Source organism: Hemicordylus capensis, chromosome 6 (assembly GCF_027244095.1).
Source record: "Hemicordylus capensis ecotype Gifberg chromosome 6, rHemCap1.1.pri, whole genome shotgun sequence".
Classification (NCBI taxonomy): domain Eukaryota; kingdom Metazoa; phylum Chordata; class Lepidosauria; order Squamata; family Cordylidae; genus Hemicordylus; species Hemicordylus capensis.
In genome coordinates, this window is record NC_069662.1 from 83183259 (window position 1) to 83203121 (window position 19863).

At 45.0% G+C, this 19863-nt stretch overlaps 1 long non-coding RNA gene across 1 annotated transcript; it reads left to right on the forward strand.

Moving 5' to 3' along the window:
- Positions 1–2596: 2596 nt before the first annotated feature.
- On the forward strand, positions 2597–19419 carry LOC128331406 (uncharacterized). Its single transcript, XR_008310282.1, has 2 exons — positions 2597–2691; positions 19292–19419. It is a non-coding gene; the product is annotated as an uncharacterized LOC128331406 (long non-coding RNA).
- Positions 19420–19863: the final 444 nt, after the last annotated feature.

Below are 19863 nucleotides of genomic sequence, written 5' to 3' on the forward strand. Positions count from 1 at the left end.
AGGAGAAGGGGGAGAGGCATTGGCAACAGCTGTAAGGGGTAATCAATTACAGGTAATAAAGAGGGGCATTGGCCCCGTAATTGGGAGCAGGCGATGCATAGCCTTTGAGGAGGCATATAAGGAGCCAGCTAGGGATGAGAAGGAGGCTGGTGGAGAGTGATGGAGGCCCTCGGAGAGGGGCAGACACAAGGAACAAGCCGCCTGGGACAGAGGAGGCACAGGGTGAAGCCCAATCCCCCCTCCCTGTCCCTGCTCTGAGGCCAGACTCGATAAGCCTAAACAGGCTGGGAAGACAAGACAGGGACGTGTAGCCAGACAATTAGAGACTAAAGTTTGGGTGGTATATAAATGTGATGAATAAATAAATAAATAAATAAAATAAATTTATATATCTGAGACAGAGTAAAAATAGAATAGTGGAAGATATCTGTGTGAAAAACTAATTTTCTATTAAGATATTTTTATAATGCTGATATATTTCTCTTTGTTATGATTTCTGCTTGATCATGAGAAATTCTAGAACAAAAAAGTGTAAACAAATGCAGCGTTTGGCTGCTTTTAACACTTCACCTGTCTCGTTTCTTTTACAGTTTGTAAGTATGAATGATATAACATAAAGTCAAGCTCTTTGAAATTATCTTTAATGTAAAGCCCTTTGTGATCAATTCAGTTTTGATGTTTGATGCTTTGTTTTGGCTATATGTTTTATAATGCTTTAGTAGATAGTATATAAGTAAACTAGGATCTTTAACAGAAGCATTACTTCTCAGGTTGTTTTTTTAAAATATAAATTTCCAATACGATACCCTAGTGAATACAAACTCACATAGCAATGTATTATATGATTTGGAGCTTTGCACACTGCCGTTTCCTGACATAGCTTAAGGCTAATCTAAATACTGGGGTGTAAGATGTCATGTATTTGAGAAAATGTGCAACAGTACATATTAGTGGGAAGGCCAGGATTTGTTGCACTGGTTTTATAATGTGATCTCCTTGCATAGAGGGTCCCATAAGATTTAAAATTTTCATGACTTTTCCCCACTTTTCGTGGGGAAAAGAGAAGAGATAAAGGCAGCGGATGACTTCATAACCTTCAAAAATGATGGAGCAGAGAGCAGGGAAAAAAGAAGAAGCAATAGACCCCCAAACCCCTTTCCTCTAACCTGAGGTCACTGAAGCATCTGAGGAGAGGCTGGGAGAAAGGGATGTGTGATTCAGCTTGCTTCGAGCTAGGCCCAACATCAAGCCAGCCCAGTTTGGGCGGTTCTAGTTCGAACTGGACTGACCACTGTTTCGAAGAACCGGCTTGGGCTGACACGGGAGGTATACTTGTAAAGGGAATCTGATGAGGGTTCCCCTTTACAAGTAAAGGGCATTCCCTACAGCAGATGGTGGGGGGAGAAAAGGTACTTACCTTCCAACCCTCCCGATGGCCTACCAAATGACAGCCTGGGCCAGCTGTGACCCGGTTCGGGCCTCTGTGCACATGTGAAGGTCACTCTAATGGCCTCTGCATGTGCATAGAGGCCCGAACCGGACCACAGCCAGCCCCGGTTGTCATTGGGAGGCTGGTGAGAGGGTTGGAGGAGCCACTGCCACTGATGCCTCCACTATCTCCTTCCCCACTACCATAATTTAAAAGGTAAAGACTCTCCCCCCTCCCATTTATTGTAGGGAATGCCCTTTACTTGTAAAGGGTTATCTTTGTCGGATTCCCCTTTACAAGTATACCCTCCGAGCCAGCCTACAACCTGCCTCACCCAGCTCAATGGCCGATGGCCGAAGAGGACCAGACCCCGTTCAGCTGAGCTCAATCCCAGACCATGCCAGCTCAAATCTGGTCCATATTTGACCCAGCATGATCCAGCATGACCCAGGTCATGCAGAGGCCCATTGCGTAGGTGCGGCAGCCTCCAAAATGGCCACTGCACCGGGGGGGAAAGGCATGAATGGGCAAATGAATGGTTGAACAGGCTGGTTTGGGAAGCAAGGGAGGCTGTGGGGGAAGGGGAAACCTCCATGGAACCCCCCCCCCGCCACTTTGGAACCACCACCACCCCGCCACTCTGGAAACCCCCCCCCCCAAGAGGGAGTAAGATTTTTTTTAAAAAAATTTTTTTAAAGCTTGCAAATCCCCAAATGGGCGGCGGGGGTGGGGTTTCACTCTGGGGTCAGACCAAACAGGGTGGTTCAGTTCGACCTCAAACTGTTGAACTGAACTGATTTGATGTTGAACCTGTTTGCACATCCCAGTTCCTGCCACAGTTTCCTGACCTGAGATTTCTGTCTCTGCGGGAGTAGATACTGATTACTAGTAAGATATAGTGTCTAAGCAGATTACCACCCCCATAGCATGTTCCTTGAGTGGAGGAAGTCTTGTGGACAATGCATACAGGGTTGTGAAAACTAACACTTCCAGCCCACCCCTGGGCCTGTCCCTGCTTGCAGTGGCTTTTGCTCCCAGTGAGTGTGAGCTGTAGCCATTAAGTGCTAGGTCTGCAGATGTCCAGGTTATGATGCACCATTATGATGTCATGAGTAGAGATATAGTTTATGAAGGAGACAGCCCTATAGCTGGAGTTCCAGCTGGCCACATTGCAGGAGCTGAGGAGAGGCTGACTCTACATTCCCAAATAGGGGGGGACGGGACCCCTCTGCACACAGAAAATGTGTGAGTGTGTACTATGTGTAAGTATTTTTAATATGGGGGAGCATCTGTACTCTGAAGTGCTGCTCTTCAGAACAGTTTTATCATGTGGTGAGCTCATCCCCTCCTTCTTAGATGGAGAGGTGATGATCATTTCACAACCACTTTTTAAACACCATCCCAAACTCATATAAATCAAGATTAACTCTGGTCATAAGGCCAATATGAGGCACAGATAGAGATACCACACATGCTCAAAACCTACCCCTACCCCAATATATATATTCATTCATTCATTCATTCATTCTATTTACTTACTTACTTACTTACTTAACTAACATATTCAAAAACTTGCTTCTCTGGGTGGTTTACAATTAAAATCATTTCAACATTAAACCAATTAAACAATTAAAATCATTTCAACAGTAAAATCATTCAATTAAAATCATTTAAAACCCAACATTACATTTTTTTAAAAAACTATAGCAAATTTGAGGAATGACTACTGAAGTCACTTACTGACCTCTTGAAATACTCTGGGAAATGCCTAGAATGCTCCCACACAAAAGCCTCATCTGTTCTATTTAAGAGGTATGTACTTGAGTACACCATCCAGAGTGAGAATGGAACACTCTGCCATGTCCATTGCTCTCCCTCATTCTCCCTCCTGTGGCACTTAAACTTACAGCCTTTGTTTGAAGTGGTGAAATCTGTAAGTATGATGAAGGACTCTTGTGTGATCAGGAGATGTGGGTGCCAAGTCTCCTGATCATGGAAGCTTCTGCCATCATGCTTACAACCTTTACCGCTTCAGATGAAAGTGGTAGGTGGAGGCAGAGGCGTAACTAGGGAAAACGGTGCCCGGGGCAAGCACTGAAATGGCACCCCCCCACCACACCCCCACTGCCGCCCCCCCCCAACATACTACATTATACTTAGGTTTTTCCTCACAAGCGCCCGCCGCTACCGCCAAGCCAGGCCACTGACTGGCCGCCAGGTGCCAGCAAAGCAAGGGGGGGTGCAGGCGGCGCAGAAGGGACCACTCGTGGGGAAGGGGGCACTGACGCGCTCCCTTGACTGCTGCAGTGCTGCTGCACTGAGCAGGAAACATTTGTATTAACAAGAAATTAAAATTTTTTTTTTTAAAAAATGGTCATGGCGGCGCCCCCCACGTGACCAGAAAAGATGGCGCCCGGGGCACGTGCCCCCCCTGCCCCCCCTATAGTTACGCCTCTGGGTGGAGGAGGAGTGGGGAGGGGAATGATGGACATGGCAAAGTGGGACTTGAATTCTCTCTCTGGACAGTGTACTCAAGTACACTATCCTTAAATATAACATCTGAATGAGTCTATATGTCCTGCACTGTATTAGGACTGCACTGAAGCCTGGTACACTGACATGGATCAGTGGTAAAATGTAGCCTTCATTGTCCTTTGGTCCAAGGTTCAGGCCTAGAAGGGGCCCACAAAGTCCAGAAAGAGTTCTGTATTTTAGCTTCTTCCCTCATACACACAAAGAAAACTTATGTAGATTTAACTAAAGGTTTATTCAGCAACAACCCCATTTTCTCGTTCTCCTTTCCCTCCTTTTCCCTCTCCACCCTTTACCAAGTCTGTTTTGGGATGTATGCCACTCTGAGATATTGTATGTCGCAAGTATGTCACCGAGTGTGTGAAAAACAGACATTTCTCTGCAGTAAGTCCGTGTTGTCGGAGTTTTATTTAAGACTTCTATCAGTTTGGTATTATTGTTACAAGAACAGCCTGTTCTGGGGCTACAAGCAGCACCCTTCTATATGCTTTGGAACTGCAGGCTTGCAGTCTCCATCTTAGCTACCTGGACCCACGGGATTGTGAGCCCTCCACATGCCCATATTTGGCAAACTTTCAAGTTAGTCACTAAGCACAAGCTGCTTAGCACAAGCAACATGGAGCAACTTTACCCCAGGTCAGGTCTGACATGCGACTGCAAGGTATCCCCATGCCCCTCTCTATTTATAATACAGAGATGGGTGCTGGCTGAACAGATGAGAGTTAAGAAGAAGAACTATTTCTCAAAAGGGTAGTCAAAATCCTCTTGTTGTTGGCACAAAGGATTAGTCTAACTAATCACCTCAAAAGGAGCTCAGATAAGGCTGCATCACTCCCACCTCAGTATCACAGCGTTAATAGTCTGATGTGGACCAGGGAAGAGGCTCGTTAGCATGAAAAGCATTCCCGTTTCCACAGCTGGAAGGTCTTCCTGACCCACAAAATAAGCTTTGAGCTCAGCCACTTACTCTATACCATACAGGTTTTTCAAACCATTTCACTCTGTTGTCCTTCAAGATTTCACACACCCATGATTGAACCATACAACATGTATTCTTGTATTCGGCATGAAACCAGATGTGACCTGTGTTTGGTGCAAAGGTGTGTTTGTGCCTAGTTTAACCCTAAGCCCCACTAAACGGTATGCTCCTTCTTCAGACCCACCACATGCATGTGCTTTGGCTCTGGCAATTCCATCTGCCACAACTATTGCTCCAGCTCTGCTTGCAGCCTGATCCAAACCACATGACATGCTTGGCTGCCTTAGTGACCTGACCTCCCCTGGATTTTCCCTGGAACCAACAGCTTTCCTTGGCTTTCCCTGTGGCATAGGAACACAGGAAGCTGCCATATACTAAGTCAGACCATCGGTCTATCTAGCTCATTATTGTCTTCACAGACTGGCAGCAACTTCTCCAAGGTTGCAGGCAGGAATCTCTCTAGGCCCTATCTTGGAGAAGCCAGGGAGGGAACTCGGAAACTTCTGCTCTTCCCAGAGCAGCTCCATCCCCTGAGGGAAATACCTTACAGTGCTCACACTTCTAGTCTCCCATTCAAATGCAACCAGGGCAGACCCTGCTTAGCTAAGGGGACAAGTCATGCTTGCTACCACAAGACCAGCTCTCCTCTCCTGTTTGCCTCTTCTCTACCCCATCCTTCTGCTTGGTCCATGGGAAGGAGGACCCCAGCATTCCACATCCTGCAAGGGTGACAGACACCCTGAGAAAACTGGAAGAAGGTATATTGGAAGAAGACACACTAATTGTGTGTCTCTGTGTCTGTGTCTGTGTGTATCCCCTCCCTCCTAAATCTGAACTCTGTAATCTAGGTCCTCTCTTTCTGGCAAGCCTTAAGCTGATTTAATTGCAATTCAGATCTTTAATTGCAATTTGGACCTTTAAGCCAAAACACCTCTTCATGAATTCACTAGCAATTTACATTGCTAGCAATTTACATTGCTAGCAAGTTACATTGCCTTTTATCATTTGCCTATACCACAAAACCCTTGAATAAATCTGATTGTATCATAGTCCTATATCAAGCCTTTATTTCCAGACCAATAGGGATGTGCAAAACAATTCAGGTACAAAACAATTTGTACACAAATCTGGCCGATTCAGGTGATTTGTAGACAAAACAAATCACCCCTTTTCCCCATAGGAAATAATGGAGATTTCAGCAGCCTTAGTTATCACTTCCCAGTGGGGCGGCACCAGGGTGGCCCAGAGAGGGTTGTGGTGGGTGGTATTGCCCAATGGGTGCAAGGAAGCTATCACCCAGATTTCAAAGGAATTGGGCAAAGGGGTGATATTTAAAGAATGTTTGAAGTTGGCATGTCTTTGGGGTAGATAAGGGGCAGAAAAGGGGTTTTGGGGGCAGAAGAGTGGGTCGGGAGGTAGTGCCCCAATGGATGCCTACTACCATCCAGATTTCAAATAAAGTGGTGAAAGGGGTGATTTTAAAATAATTTCAGTTTGTGCATCTTTAAGCTTTTCCCCCATAGGGAATAATGGGGATATCAGCAGCCCTATAACTCCACTTGGGGGGCACCAGTGTGGCCCAGAGTGATTGGTGGTGTAGTGCACATAGGGTGCCAACCACCCCCAAACGCACAAGCCCATGGGGCACTGTGTTTTGTTGTTTCTGAGGTGTTCTGAAAGTAGATTCTCTGGTAGCAAATGAGAGTGGATTCAATGTTTGTCACTGAATCCACTCTCATTTGCTACCAGAGAATCTACCCACAGAACACCTCAAACAACAAAACCCAGTGCCCTATGGTCTTCTGGGTTTGGGGGTGGTTGGCACCCTATGCACACTACACCACCATTTGCTCTGGGCCACACTGGTGTACCCCAAGTGGAGTTATGGGGCTTCTGAAATCCTCATTATTCCCTATGGGGGGAAAGCTTAAAGACGCACAAACTTCAGAAATTATTTAAAAATCACCCCTTTCACCAATTTATTTGGAATCTGGATGGTAACAGGAACCCATTGGGGCACTAGGGATGTGTGGAACTGGTCCGGCGGTCCGGCAGTTCAGTCCGGGGGTTTGTGGGTTCATGGTCAAACCAAACCACCACCACCACCGGTTCCGTCAGACCAGAACCAGACCACCAAGTCCGGTCCGGCAGGTCTGCAAACTTTTTTTAAAAAAATTAAATGTGAAGCAAGTACCTGTAGCCCCTTCGGGGGGCTTGCTGTAGCTGTGGGTGTGTGTTTGTGTCCGCACGGGTTCCCTCTCCCCCTGTCGGCCTTCCTCATCACCATCATAGCTGGGTAAGTGAAGACTTCTTGTCCCTTTCAGGCCTCTGTAAGAGCAAGCGGCCACCATTTTTGTGGCCGCCACACATGCGCAAATGCTCTCTGCAAGGACCTCCCCCCCCCCCGCATGGCTACAGCAAGCCCCCTGAAGGGAGTACAGGTATTTGCTTCACATTTAAATTTTTTTTAAAAAAAACAAAAGTTTGTGGACCAGTCTGGGACCGGACCGAGGGGGATTCGATGGGGGCCAGGCCGGGCCAGACGGTTCCATGCACACCCCTATGGGGCACTACCATCTGACCCACTTTTCTGCCCCCAAAACCCCCTTTCTGCCCTGAATCTGACCCAAAGACATGCCAACTTCAAAAATTCTTTAAATATCACCCCTTTACCCAATTGGTTTGAAATCTGGGTAGTAGCATCCTTGCACCCATTGGTCACTACCACCCACCACAACCCACTCTGGGCCACCCTGGTGCCACCCCGCCAGGAGTCATAGCTAAGGCTGCTGAAATCCCCATTATTCCCTATGGAAAAAAGCTTAAAGACGTGTAAAGTTCAAAGATCATTTAGAAATCACCCCTTTGCCTAATTTCTTTCAAATCTGGGTGGTAGTTTCCTTGAACCCATTGGGCACCACCACCCACCACAACTTGCTCTGGGCCACCCTGATGCCCCCCATGTGGAGCTACAAGTTTGCTGAAATCCCCATTATTCCCTATGGGAAAAAGCTTAAAGATGTCCCAACTTCAAAAATGCTTTTTAAATTACCCCTTTGCCCAATTTCTTTGAAATTTGGATGGTAGCTTCCACCCATTGGGCACTACCACTGACACCACTCTTTTGGCCCTGGGACCCTTTTTAAAAAATCCGAGTTGATTCGGATTCGGATTTGGAAAATTTGGGTACAAATCGAATCTGAGGTAATTTGAGCTAGTCTTTGGTAGCAAGCATGACTTGTCCCCTTAGGTAAGCAGGGTGCACCCTGGTTGCATATGAAAGGGAGACTAGAAGTGTGAGCACTTTAAAATATTCCCCTCAGGAGATGGAGATGCTCTGGGAAGAGCAGAAGGTTTCAAGTTCCCTCCCTGGCTTCTCCAAGATAGGGTTGAGAGGGATCCCTGCCTGCAACCTTGGAGAAGCTGCTGCCAGTCTGTGAAGACAATACTGAGCTACATAGATCAATGGTCTGACTCAGTATATAGCAGCTTCCTATGTTCTCATGTTCCTATAAAGGACTGAACAATCTGGATTTCAGGAGGTTGGGTTTGGGGTACCAAAGAGAATGATTTAGCACAGGAAAGAGCATTTTCCACCCTCCTAGTCATCTCTATAACTTTATCCAAGGTAAGTTCCCACTCCAATAGCAACTTTTCATGCAGCTGGTAGATGTTTGTTTTCATAGCAATCTAATCCCTAATCATTTCATCAGTAAAGTTGGCAAACTCACAGGCAAGCAATGCTCCGACATACTGATCAATAGATTCACCAGGCACTTGGGATCTTGAATACAACTTGTAACATTCAGCAATCACATTCAAAGTAGTTAGGAGTGTGCATGTGATACAATCAGAAGCCGGAGAGAAAGTGATAGAGAGTGTGTGAGCTAGGGTTTCCATAGCAACCAAGCATGGAATGTTCAGGGAGGGCTTTAGATAAGGACAGTTGGTGACAGTTACAGCTTCCTACAGTGAACTTCCGTCTTGTTTGGATTCAATATCAGTTTGTTATCGTTCATACAGCCCATTACTGCCTCAAGGCAGGCATTTAGGGAAATTATGCCATTGCCCGATGAAGATGACATGGAGAAGTAGATTTGGGTGTCATCAGTGTACTGATAAAACCCAGCACCAAATCCCCTGATGATCTCTCCCAGAGGTTTCATGTAGATGTTAAAAAGCATTGGAGACAAAATGGAGCCCAGAGGGACACCATACAAAGGCTCTCACATTGTAGAGCATCAGTCTCCAAGTAACACCTTCTGAAATCTGCCTGAGAGGTATGAGCAGAACCATTCCCCCTACACTCAGTTCCTGCAGGCGATCCAGAAGGATACCATGGTTGATGGTATCGAAAACCACCGCGAGATCCAAAAGGACCTACAGACTCACACTCCCTGTGTCAATTCCCCTTTGGAGATCATTCATCAGACCAACCAGAGAGTCTCCACTCCATAACCTGCCTGATAGCCAGTTTGAAATTGGATAATCTGTTTCATCCAAGACTGCCTGGAGTTGAGAGGCAACCACCCTCTCAATCACTCTGGCCAACCATGGGGGATTGGAGACAGGCCTATTATTGCCCAACTCTAAGGGATACAGTAGGCTTCTTTAAAAGAAGTCTAATAATTGCCTCCTTTAAAAAGGAGGCATCCTACCTTCAGAGAAGCATTTATGATCTCAACCAGGCCCTCTCCAACAATCTCCCTGCTTGATAATATGACATGTTAGACAAGGGTCAAGAAGAACAGGTGGTAGGATGCACAGTTCTAAGCAGCTTGTTTAAATCTTCAGTAGTCACAAACTGAATGATCCAATATAATCACACAAGAGGAGTTACTGGATACCCCTGCTAAAGACTCTGCACCAACAATGAAATCCAGGTCATCTCGAATACAAGATATTTTGTCTTTTGTTACATCTGATACAAAAACCTTGAATGGGAAAGGGGCCCAGAAGTGAAAACTCCTGGTAACAGACAGAAAGGTCTGGGTTATTTCACCAAGTCTTCAAACTAAGATTAAATACACCTTTTCCAAGTTATATACCTCCCTAAGCATTACATTTGTAAAGAAGGAATAAACACTCCGAGTCCCACAGCTGACTTATTTAGCAACATTGTAGAGATGTTGATGTGCCCTGCCTTGCAGAGATCTTTATTTCAATGCTTTGTAAATAATAAACGTACTAGCTGAACCTGCACAGAGCTTCAGTGCGATAGTTTACTTACTTTTCGGAGTATGTGGTAAGAATTTGGTTGGTTGTTCAGTTGTTTCTTTATTTTTCAATGTGTCTTCATTGTCTTTTTGCAGTTTTTTCTATGCACCAATGACTTTGTTTTTGGCTGGGGGGGTGGGGGTTGGTGTTTCAAGTATTCGGCCTGGAGTTTTTTTGTCCCTGCTGTTTTATGGTGTGTGTTTTTTCTCCCCCTCTTAGTTTTTTTTGCTGGGGAGAGAGCTGGAGAGAGACTAGGGCAGAAGGTGGTGTGGAGGGCAGGAGAGAGACTGGCGCAGAAGTTGGGGGGAGGGGGGGGAAGCCGGCCCTAAAGTGCGCACAGCTAGTTGTTGTTTATTTTTGTAGCGAGTGTGGGTACTGCTGAACCTCTAATTTTTTATTATTATTTCTTGTTTACACAGTCAGACAGGTGTTATTGACTGGTTTGTTTTATCCAGACATCGAGTCCTTCCCAAGGACCTGGGATGGCTGAATTTTATTGTCAGTTGTTATAGATATCGTCGCAGAATATAGGCTGTTCCCAGTAAAGCTGCTTTTTATAACTGGCTGATGGTGATTTCTGTGGCCCCTATGGTGTTGAGGTGCTCTTCAAGGTCTTTTGGAACTGCACCCAGGGTGCTAATTACCACTGGGATTATTTTGGTCTTTTTCTGCCACAGCCTTTCAATTTCAATTTGTAGATCTTTGTATTTGGTGATTTTTTCTATTTCTTTTTCTTCTGCTATCCCCTGGTATTGCTATGTCGATTATTTTCACTTGTTTTTCTTTCTTCTCGACTACAGTTATATCTGGTGTATTGTGTGGCAGATGTTTGTCTGTTTGTAGTCGGAAGTCCCATAATATTTTTACATCTTCATTTTCTTCAGCTTTTTCAATTTTATGGTCCCACCAATTTTTGGCTACAGGTAGCTTGTATTTTTTTGCAGATGTTCCCGTGTATCATCCCTGCTACCTTATCATTCCTTTGTTTGTAGTCAGTTTGTGCGATCTTCTTACAGCAGCTGATTAGGTGGTCCACTGTTTCATCTGCTTCTTTACAAAGGCGGCACTTGCTTTTTGTTGTGGATTTTTCTACTTTTGCTCTTATTGCATTTGTTCTTAGTGCCTGTTCTTGTGCAGACAGTATTAAACCCTCTGTTTCTTTCTTCAAGTAACCATTCTTAAGCCATTGCCAGGTCTTGGTGATGTCTGATTTTCCACTTATATTGTGCAAATATTGACCATGCAGGGGCTTCTTTTTCCATTTATCTGCTCGGTATTTGACTTGTTCTTTCTTGTAGGCCTGCTTTGTTTCATTGGTGTTGAATAGTTTCGTGTTATTGACTATTTGAAGTGCATCTTCTTCACTGTCCTTGATATATTCTTCAAGGCCTCTTTTCTCCTCCTCTACTGTTTGATGGACTTGCAGCATTCCTCTTTCACCTGAGCTGCGAGGGAGGTATAGCCTATCGACATCACTGCGGGGGTGCAGAGCATAATTTATGGTCATGATTTTCCTGGTCTTACGATCCAGCGTCTCTAGCTCTGCCTGGGTCCAGTCTATTATTCCTGCAGTGTATCTGATAACAGGTATAGCCCCGGTGTTTATGGCTTGTATGGTGTTCCCGCCATTGAGTTTGGACTTGAGGATTTTTCTAACTCTCCTGATGTATTCACTTCCAATCAACCTGGAGAATGCCCAAGTATTTGTAATGTTTTTTCTCTTCCAGGTTCTTGATCTTGCTTCCATTGGGCAGTTCTATTCCTTCTGTTTTTGTTATTTTTCCTCTTTTAATTATTAATGCAGCACACTTTTCTAGTCCAAACTCCATTGCTATATCACCACTGAATATACGGACAGTGTTTAGCAGTGATTCAATTTCTAACTGGGACTTTCCATACAACTTCAGATCGTCCATGTACAGCAGATGGTTTATTTTACTTGATGTTTTAGATGTTTGGTATCCGAGGCCTGTTTTGTTTAGTATTTGTGAAAGTGGGGTCATGGCGATTACAAACAACAGAGGGGATAGTGAGTCCCCTTGGAAAATGCCTCTTCTAATGCTAACCTGTCCAAATGTTTCGCCATTGATTGTTAACTGTGTACTCCACAGGCTCATTGCCTTTTTTATAAATATGTGAATGTTTTTGCTGACACAAGTTGTTTCTTAACATTTTAGTATCCATGTGTGAGGCAATGAATCAAAGGCTTTCTTGTAGTCAATCTATGCAACACTTAGATTGGTTTTTCTTCTCTTGCAGTTTTCTAAAATCATTTTGTCAATCAGCAGCTGGTCTTTTGTGCCTCTGGTGTTTGGGCAATTTCCTTTCTGTTCAACTGGAAGCTGTTTTTTAGTTAATAAGTGTTGCATCACTTCATCTGCTATTATTCCAGTTAATAATTTGAGCATGGTTGGCAGGCAGGTTATCGGTCTATAATTACTTGGAACTGCAACTTTGCTGGGTCTTTCATTATGAGATGAGTTTTCCCAGTTGTTAGCCATTGTTCAATATCACCTCCTTGCAAAATGTGATTGAACTGTTTTGATAGTTGTTTATGAAGGCTTATTAGGTGTTTAAGCCAAAAGCCATGCAGTTCATTGTCACCTGGCGCAGTCCAATTTTTAATTTTCTTTGCTCTTTCACTTATTAATTCTGGTGTTATTATTAGATCTTGCATTTGTTGGTTACATTTTTCGACCTCTTTCATCCAGCCTGCTTTCTTATTATAATCTATTGGATTGTCCCATAATTTCCGCCAGAATTGCACTGTTTCTTCTTTATTTGGTGTTTCTACGTTTCTTGCAGTTTCTCCTTCTATGCTTTGGTAGAAATGTTTCTGATTCGACTGGAATTGGAGATTCTGCCTGTGTTATGTAATTCTGATTTCTGGCATCTTATCTGCTAATCTTCTTTGACACTGCTGTTATTTGCTGCTTTATTATTTCCAGGACTTCTCTAATTTTCCTTGAATCTAGGTGGTATTTTTGGATCAGATACTGTTTGGTGTTTTCATTCTTCAGCTTCTTGTCTTTCATTTCTTTCAATTTACTAGCATCTGAGCTAAGCCTGGCGATTTTATTTTCTAATCTAATCTTCCATTTAGGTGATGTACTACTTTCTTTTTTTACAGGTCCACTGATCTTATATCCGAGCTCTTGTGTTGTTACTGTTGCTGCACTGTACATTAGTTGGTTTATTTCTTGCAAATTCTTGGTTGTTATTTCTGCAAGTGCAGTATTGACATCTTTTAATGCCTGAGCAAGTTGTTTTTTGGCAACTGTTTTGAGAGCTGGACGTCGAACCCTGGTGGTTGTTTGGTTCCTGTGCTCAGTTATTTTTTGCTTTAGTTCTTGTTGCTTTTCTGTTAAACAGCATTTGGGTTTTTGAGGTGAAGGCAAAGGGGTGGTTGCCTGGTTTTGATTTTGAAACAGTTCAGCAACAGTGGCATCCTCGATTTCCAACACCTCCTCCACTGCTCCTGAGCAACTTCTTCAATTGGTGGTAATTCTTCTTCCATATCTTGAGCCTCTGTTGCTCTTTGCAGTTCTTCCAGCTCAACTCCTGTGAATACTTTATTTCTTATTATGAATCTTCTCTGGTCTGCTAGCCTTTGTTCTGTTATTTCTGTATCTGGATGCTTCTCTTTCCAAATTTGGTACATTCTTTTTAAATAACCTCTTCTAGTTGGACTAGACTTGTAATAGCAGATCATTATTTCCTTGTTGGCATTTTTCGTATATTTTTTTCGGTTAAGCGACATTTCTTCCAGTAACCTTGCAGTCTCCAGCCCTGGTTGCTCAACTGAAGATTCTGAGTCTTTTTGCCCACTTGTCACCAGATGTCCAGGGTCTATAGCACCTGGCGCGGTCCTTGTTGACCTGGGCGATGACCGATCCGGTATAGATTTATTAAAGTTACGTCTCACCATATTGTTGATGGGAGAGGCACTCTTTGTCTGGCTCCTCTGGTGAGACCTGTCCAGTATGGTTGGACCTCTGGCATAGCTCTCACCTTCCTCAGAGCACACAAGCCCCACAACCACGCCAAGGTAGTCCCTCACTGGGGGATGATGATGATGATGATGATGATGATGATGATGATGATGATGATTTCTTGTTTACACAGTCAGACAGGTATTATTGACTGGTTTGTTTTATCCAGACATCGAGTCCTTCCCAAGGACCTGGGATGCCAGAATTTTATTGTCAATTGTTATAGATATCGTCGCAGAATACAGGCTGTTCCCAGTAAAGCTGCTTTTTATAACTGGCTGATGGTGATTTCTGTAGCCCCTATGGTGTTGAGGTGCTCTTCAAGGTCTTTTGGAACTGCACCCAGGGCGCCAATTACCACTGGGATTATTTTGCTCTTCTTCTGCCACAGCCTTTCAATTTCAATTTGTAGATCTTTGTATTTGGTGATTTTTTCTATTTTTTTTCTTTCTTCTATTCTGCTATCCCCTGGTATTGCTATGTCGATTATTTTCACTTGTTTTTCTTTCTTCTCGACTACAGTTATATCTGGTGTATTGTGTGGCAGAAGTTTGTCTGTTTGTAGTCGGAAGTCCCATAATATTTTTACATCTTCATTTTCTTCAACCTTTTCAATTTTATGGTCCCACCAATCTTTGGCTACAGGTAGCTTGTATTTTTTGCAGATCTTCCAGTGTATCATCCCTGCTACTTTGTCATTCCTTTGTTTGTAGTCAGTCTGTGCGATCTTTTTACAACAGCTGATTAGGTGGTCCACGGTTTCATCTGCTTCTTTACAAAGGCGGCACTTGCTGTTTTTGGTTGATTTTTTGACTTTTGCTTTTATTGCATTTGTTCTTAGTGCCTGTTCTTGTGCAGCCAGTATTAAACCCTCTGTTTCTTTCTTCAAGTTGCCATTCTTAAACCATTGCCAGGTCTTGGTGATGTCTGATTTTCCACATATGTTGTGCAAATATTGACCATGCAGGGGCTTCTTTTTCCATTTTTTCTGCTCTGTTCTTGACTTGTTCTTTCTTGTAGGCCTGCTTTGTTTCATTGGTGTTGAATAGTTTCACATTATTGACCATTTGAAGTGCATCTTCTTCACTTGATATATTCTTCAAGGCTTCTTTTCTCCTCCTCTACTGTTTGATGGACTTGCAGCATTCCTCTTTCACCTGAGCTGCGACGGAGGTATAGCCTATCGACATCACTGCGGGGGTGCAGAGCATGATTGATGGTCATGATTTTCCTGGTCTTACGATCCAGCGTCTCTAGCTCTGCCTGGGTCCAGTCTATTATTCCTGCAGTGTATCTGATAACAGGTATCGCCCAGGTGTTTATGGCTTGTATGGTGTTCCCGCCATTGAGTTTGGACTTGAGGATTTTTCTAACTCTCCTGATGTATTATTATTTGTGGTGGTGGTGGTCAGACTGGCTACTGTTGTCCCTCACAGTCCAGTATTTTGGTTTCCATCCCACTCACCTCTTGCCCCAATGTCTCGCTTTTCATCCCACCCTTCTCTTGCACCATTGTCTCTCCTCCCCCCCCCCTGCCCCAGTGTTGTTCCTGATAGTACCCTGGGTTTTTTTAAAAAGTATGTCATTTTTTTTAGGTGGGCAGGTCAGCTGCTGTAGATTCACACAGTACTGTTCCCCCACCCCTTGCTCCATTGCCTTTCCTCCCCCCCCCACCCTCTTGGCCCAGTGTCTCCCCTTCCATCCCACCCTCCTCTTGCCCTAGTGTTGTCCCTACACTCTCCTAGGCTTTTTTAAAAAAAATAATAATTTAATTTTTGTTTTTTTAGGTGGGCAGGTCAACTGCTGAAGAATCACACAGTACTTCCCCTACCCCTTGCCCCATTGCCTTGCTCCCCCCCCTTGACCTAGTGTCTCCCCTTCCATCCCCCTCACCTCTTGCCCTAAAAGCCCCCTGGTTTTTTATTTGTGGGGGGGGCGGGCTGGTCAGCTGCTGTAGAATCACACTACTTCCCCCCTTCACTTGCCTTCCCCCCTCCCTCTTGCCCTACTGTCTCCTTTTCCATCCCCCCATCTCTTGCCCCAGTGTTGTCTCTAAAAGCCCCCAGGTTGTTTTTTTAATTTTTGGGGCTGGACAGCTGCTGTAGAATCACACAGTACATCTTCCCCTTTCTCCACCTCTTGCCCCAGTATTGGTCCTAGAAGTCCCTCAGTTTTATTTCATGTTTGTAAATATTGAGTGTGGCTACTTTTGGCCCTCTTTTTTTTCTACTTGGTAATTTTTTTTGGGGGGGGCGGAGGGGGTTGGGGGGTTTCTGGTGTTTGTTTTTCCTCACAGTCTGGCTCTCCTTCGCTTTTCCCCCCAGCAGCCCTTCAGTTTCCTGCACTCTTTTATTTTATTTTATTTACCATGGTCCCTTTTTCTTTGTCAATGTCTACATTCTCCTTGCATTTCTTCATGTCCCTCAGTCTCCTTCTGTACTATCTCAGTCTCCATCGCTAGCCGATTCAGTGGGAGGCCAACCGTTGAGTAACTGCCCATTTATTCTTGTGCCTGTTAACCATTGCCTCTGTCACGTGTCCCCCTACTGGCTCCCTCTCGCGCCCATTCCCACTCCAGGCCCTTGATTTTTCTTTTCTTTTCCCCTTGTGCAGCCTTACCCTCTGTGCTCTGTCCCTATGGCTCTGCCTTGCTCCGCTGTCCCCCAAACCATTGCAGCCGGGTCCTGTGCTTCTCTCTCGCCTCCAGCTCTGCCTTACTGAAGGCTGGACCTCACCCGGCCTCTCTGCCGCCTCGCTGTTGCCAGGTCCAGCCAGGGACATTCTGCCTTGCTGCTGCCGGGCCCGCATTTTAGCACGGGCAAGGCCGCCGCAGCTGCTGCTTGCAGCCGCCAGCCAGGCACGCCACCGGTGCTTGTCTCCCCGGCTGGGCCCCTTCCACTTCTGGCCTCCCCGGCCATGTCCACCGCCACCTCTGATTGGGCCCGCCACCGCTGCCACTTGCCTTTGTGGCCAGCCCCCTTCCACCTCTGGGCTCCCTGGCCATGTCCGCCACCGCCACTTGCCCCCGTGGCCAGGCCCACTTCTACCTCTGGCCTCCCTGGCCATGTCCACCACTGCCACCTCTGATTGGGCCCGCCTTGCGGCCGGGCCCTCAACTCTGGCCTCCTGGGTGTGTCGGCGCCCAGCCAATCAGATGGCTTGCTGGGACACACATTCTAAAGGCACACCCAGGAGAAATATATATATAGATTCTTGTTTTGTTCTACGCCTTAATCTTTGCTTCTTTTATGCACTGAACATATACACCTATCCTTTGCTTGCGAAGCTATGTGACCAAGGAGTTAAGTACTGAAAGCAGGGTAATAAATAATTATATGGTGGCAGCAAAAGAAAGTAATAACACAATAAATTCCCAGAACATAGAGAGCAAGTTGTTATAAATAATAGAAAAACAAATCACCACCCTGGACTTGGGAGGGGCGTCAGGGTGGGTTCCTGACAAGGGTCAAAGTAGGTAGGAGAGTGTGCACAAAACTGGTTTACTTCGCTTGGTTCGAACTGAACCAAGCATGCTTGATTTTGCCCTCCCCCCCCCAAACCAAACTCCCCTAGCTCGGCTCAAATTCGAGCCGGTTCAGGGGTTCTAAAGGAGATTTTTTTAAAATACACACAAAGTCCAGGGCCTGCTGCCCTGGCTGCAAGTGGAGAGGTCTCTGGCAGTTCCCCCTCCCCCACCAGCCTCTCCTTGGACTCAAATGGCCCTGTTCATGGCATCCCTGTGCTGGCAGTGGCCATTTTGAAGGCCACCATGCATGCACACTGTCCATCTGTGTGACCAGACCTGGTCACGCAGATGGCCAGTGTGCATGTATGGCAGCCTCCAAAATGGCCACCGCCAGTGCAGAGAGGCCCAGAACTGGGCCATTTGAGCCCAAGGGGAGGCTAGCGGGGGCGGGGAAACCACTGGAGACCCATCCATGGCCATGGCAGCACCTCCTGGAGGCGGTGAGTGGTGTGTGTGTGTGTTTTTAAAAAAAATTCCTATGTTAGAACCCCTTAACCGGTTCTGTGCTGGCCAGGTTTGGGGTTAGACTCAACCTTGAGCTGAACCAGGCCCGGTCCAGTTCAAGGGCTCACCCTTGATCCAGACCAGTTCAATGCGAGGTTGAGCCAGTTTGCACATCCCTAAAAGTAGGGCTGATATGATCAGATAAAGCCTGAAGGGCAGCTTCCTAAGAACTGGTATCCCTTCCAAGGTGGCAGGAAAGGACAAATGATTATTATTCTCTGGCCTTCAGGGCCCAGTCAGTGAAGCAATATAGCCTTCTGCTTTGCTAGAGTAAAATCAGGGACCTGTATGGTGAATATAATTGCAGAAATAGGACCACCATTTTTTCCAGGGAGGAGCAGGTTCTCCTGGGGTGGACAAGAAAAAAGGTGGTTGGAACTGACCCATGCTGCAGTGAACAACGGAGTCCAGGACTGATAAGGCGAAAGTACCTTCAGGGGTTGTGCCGGTCAGGAAGTTGGAGACACAATCAGCAGCAATGATAAAGTAGAAAGTAGTTCAGGAATTGAGGCCCAGAAATGCAATGGAATTAGGCTGCAGGAACCTTCACAAGCTTTGCAAACTCACTAAAGGTTTATTCAAAAACCGCTCTATGTTCTCGTTCTCCTTCCCCTATCTTTTCCTTTCTGATTCCTCCCCCGCACACTACAGGGTCCCCACTGGGGCAAACATCCAAACAACTAAATACAAAAGATTACTTTTGTATTGATGGGAATATAACACATTCCTATTTAACAGATAAGGTGTTTTCAGCCTCACATAACTCTAGTATGGCTGGGGTATTGAATTTAAAATGATGTGACCCCAGTTCAAATCCTTGCTCAGCTCTAAAGCTCACTGGGTAACTTTGCACTTGTCACATACTCTTTCTCAGCCTAACCAACCTCACAGGGTTATTGTGAGAATAAAATTGGGTGAGGAGAGAGGGAGACATCATACATGCTTCCCTGAGATCCTTGGAAAAGAACTAGTGGCAAATGTAATAAACAAATAAACTGAAGCCTTGTCAGCAACATGACATGTTACCTGCAGCATACAAGTAAAGTAAAATGTACAAGCAAAATTAGACAGTTGGTTTTAATTTCTCACATTATCTTTCATGACTCCCATAGGAACTGGTTTTGCAGCACCAAGACTGCAATGTCATACTGTGAAGATGGATCTACCATCCCAGCCACTTTAAAACCTCTTTCCACTAATCCTATACAAGTGGATAATTATTAAAGCTCTGAGAAGCTTATACATCCAATGATTTATTGCTGTGCTAATCTCTGTAAATGGCTGATCCAGCTGCAATGCATATAATAGGTTTTTCTACCTGCTGACAATGGTAAGGCCAGGATTAGACCCCAACCACGATGCTATATGGGAACAAAGAAATTGGCTTTACATCTTCATTTTGTTTATGCCTGTTATTTCAAACTTAACCTTAAATCATTGTCAATACTACATTTATTCTTAATGCTTAGCCAGACACATGGTGCAATCTAAATCTGTTAAAATCAATGGGAGTTTTGCCAACAGCTTTAACAGTAATAACAAAGTTGACCATTTGATATTAATAATAATAAAGTAGATGATGATGATGACGACAACAACAACAAGATGTATGGTCTGGGAGATATTCCCACTGTACCAAGACTACAGCATGCAGGAATTGGATTTGTGTAGAAAGAAAGGGACA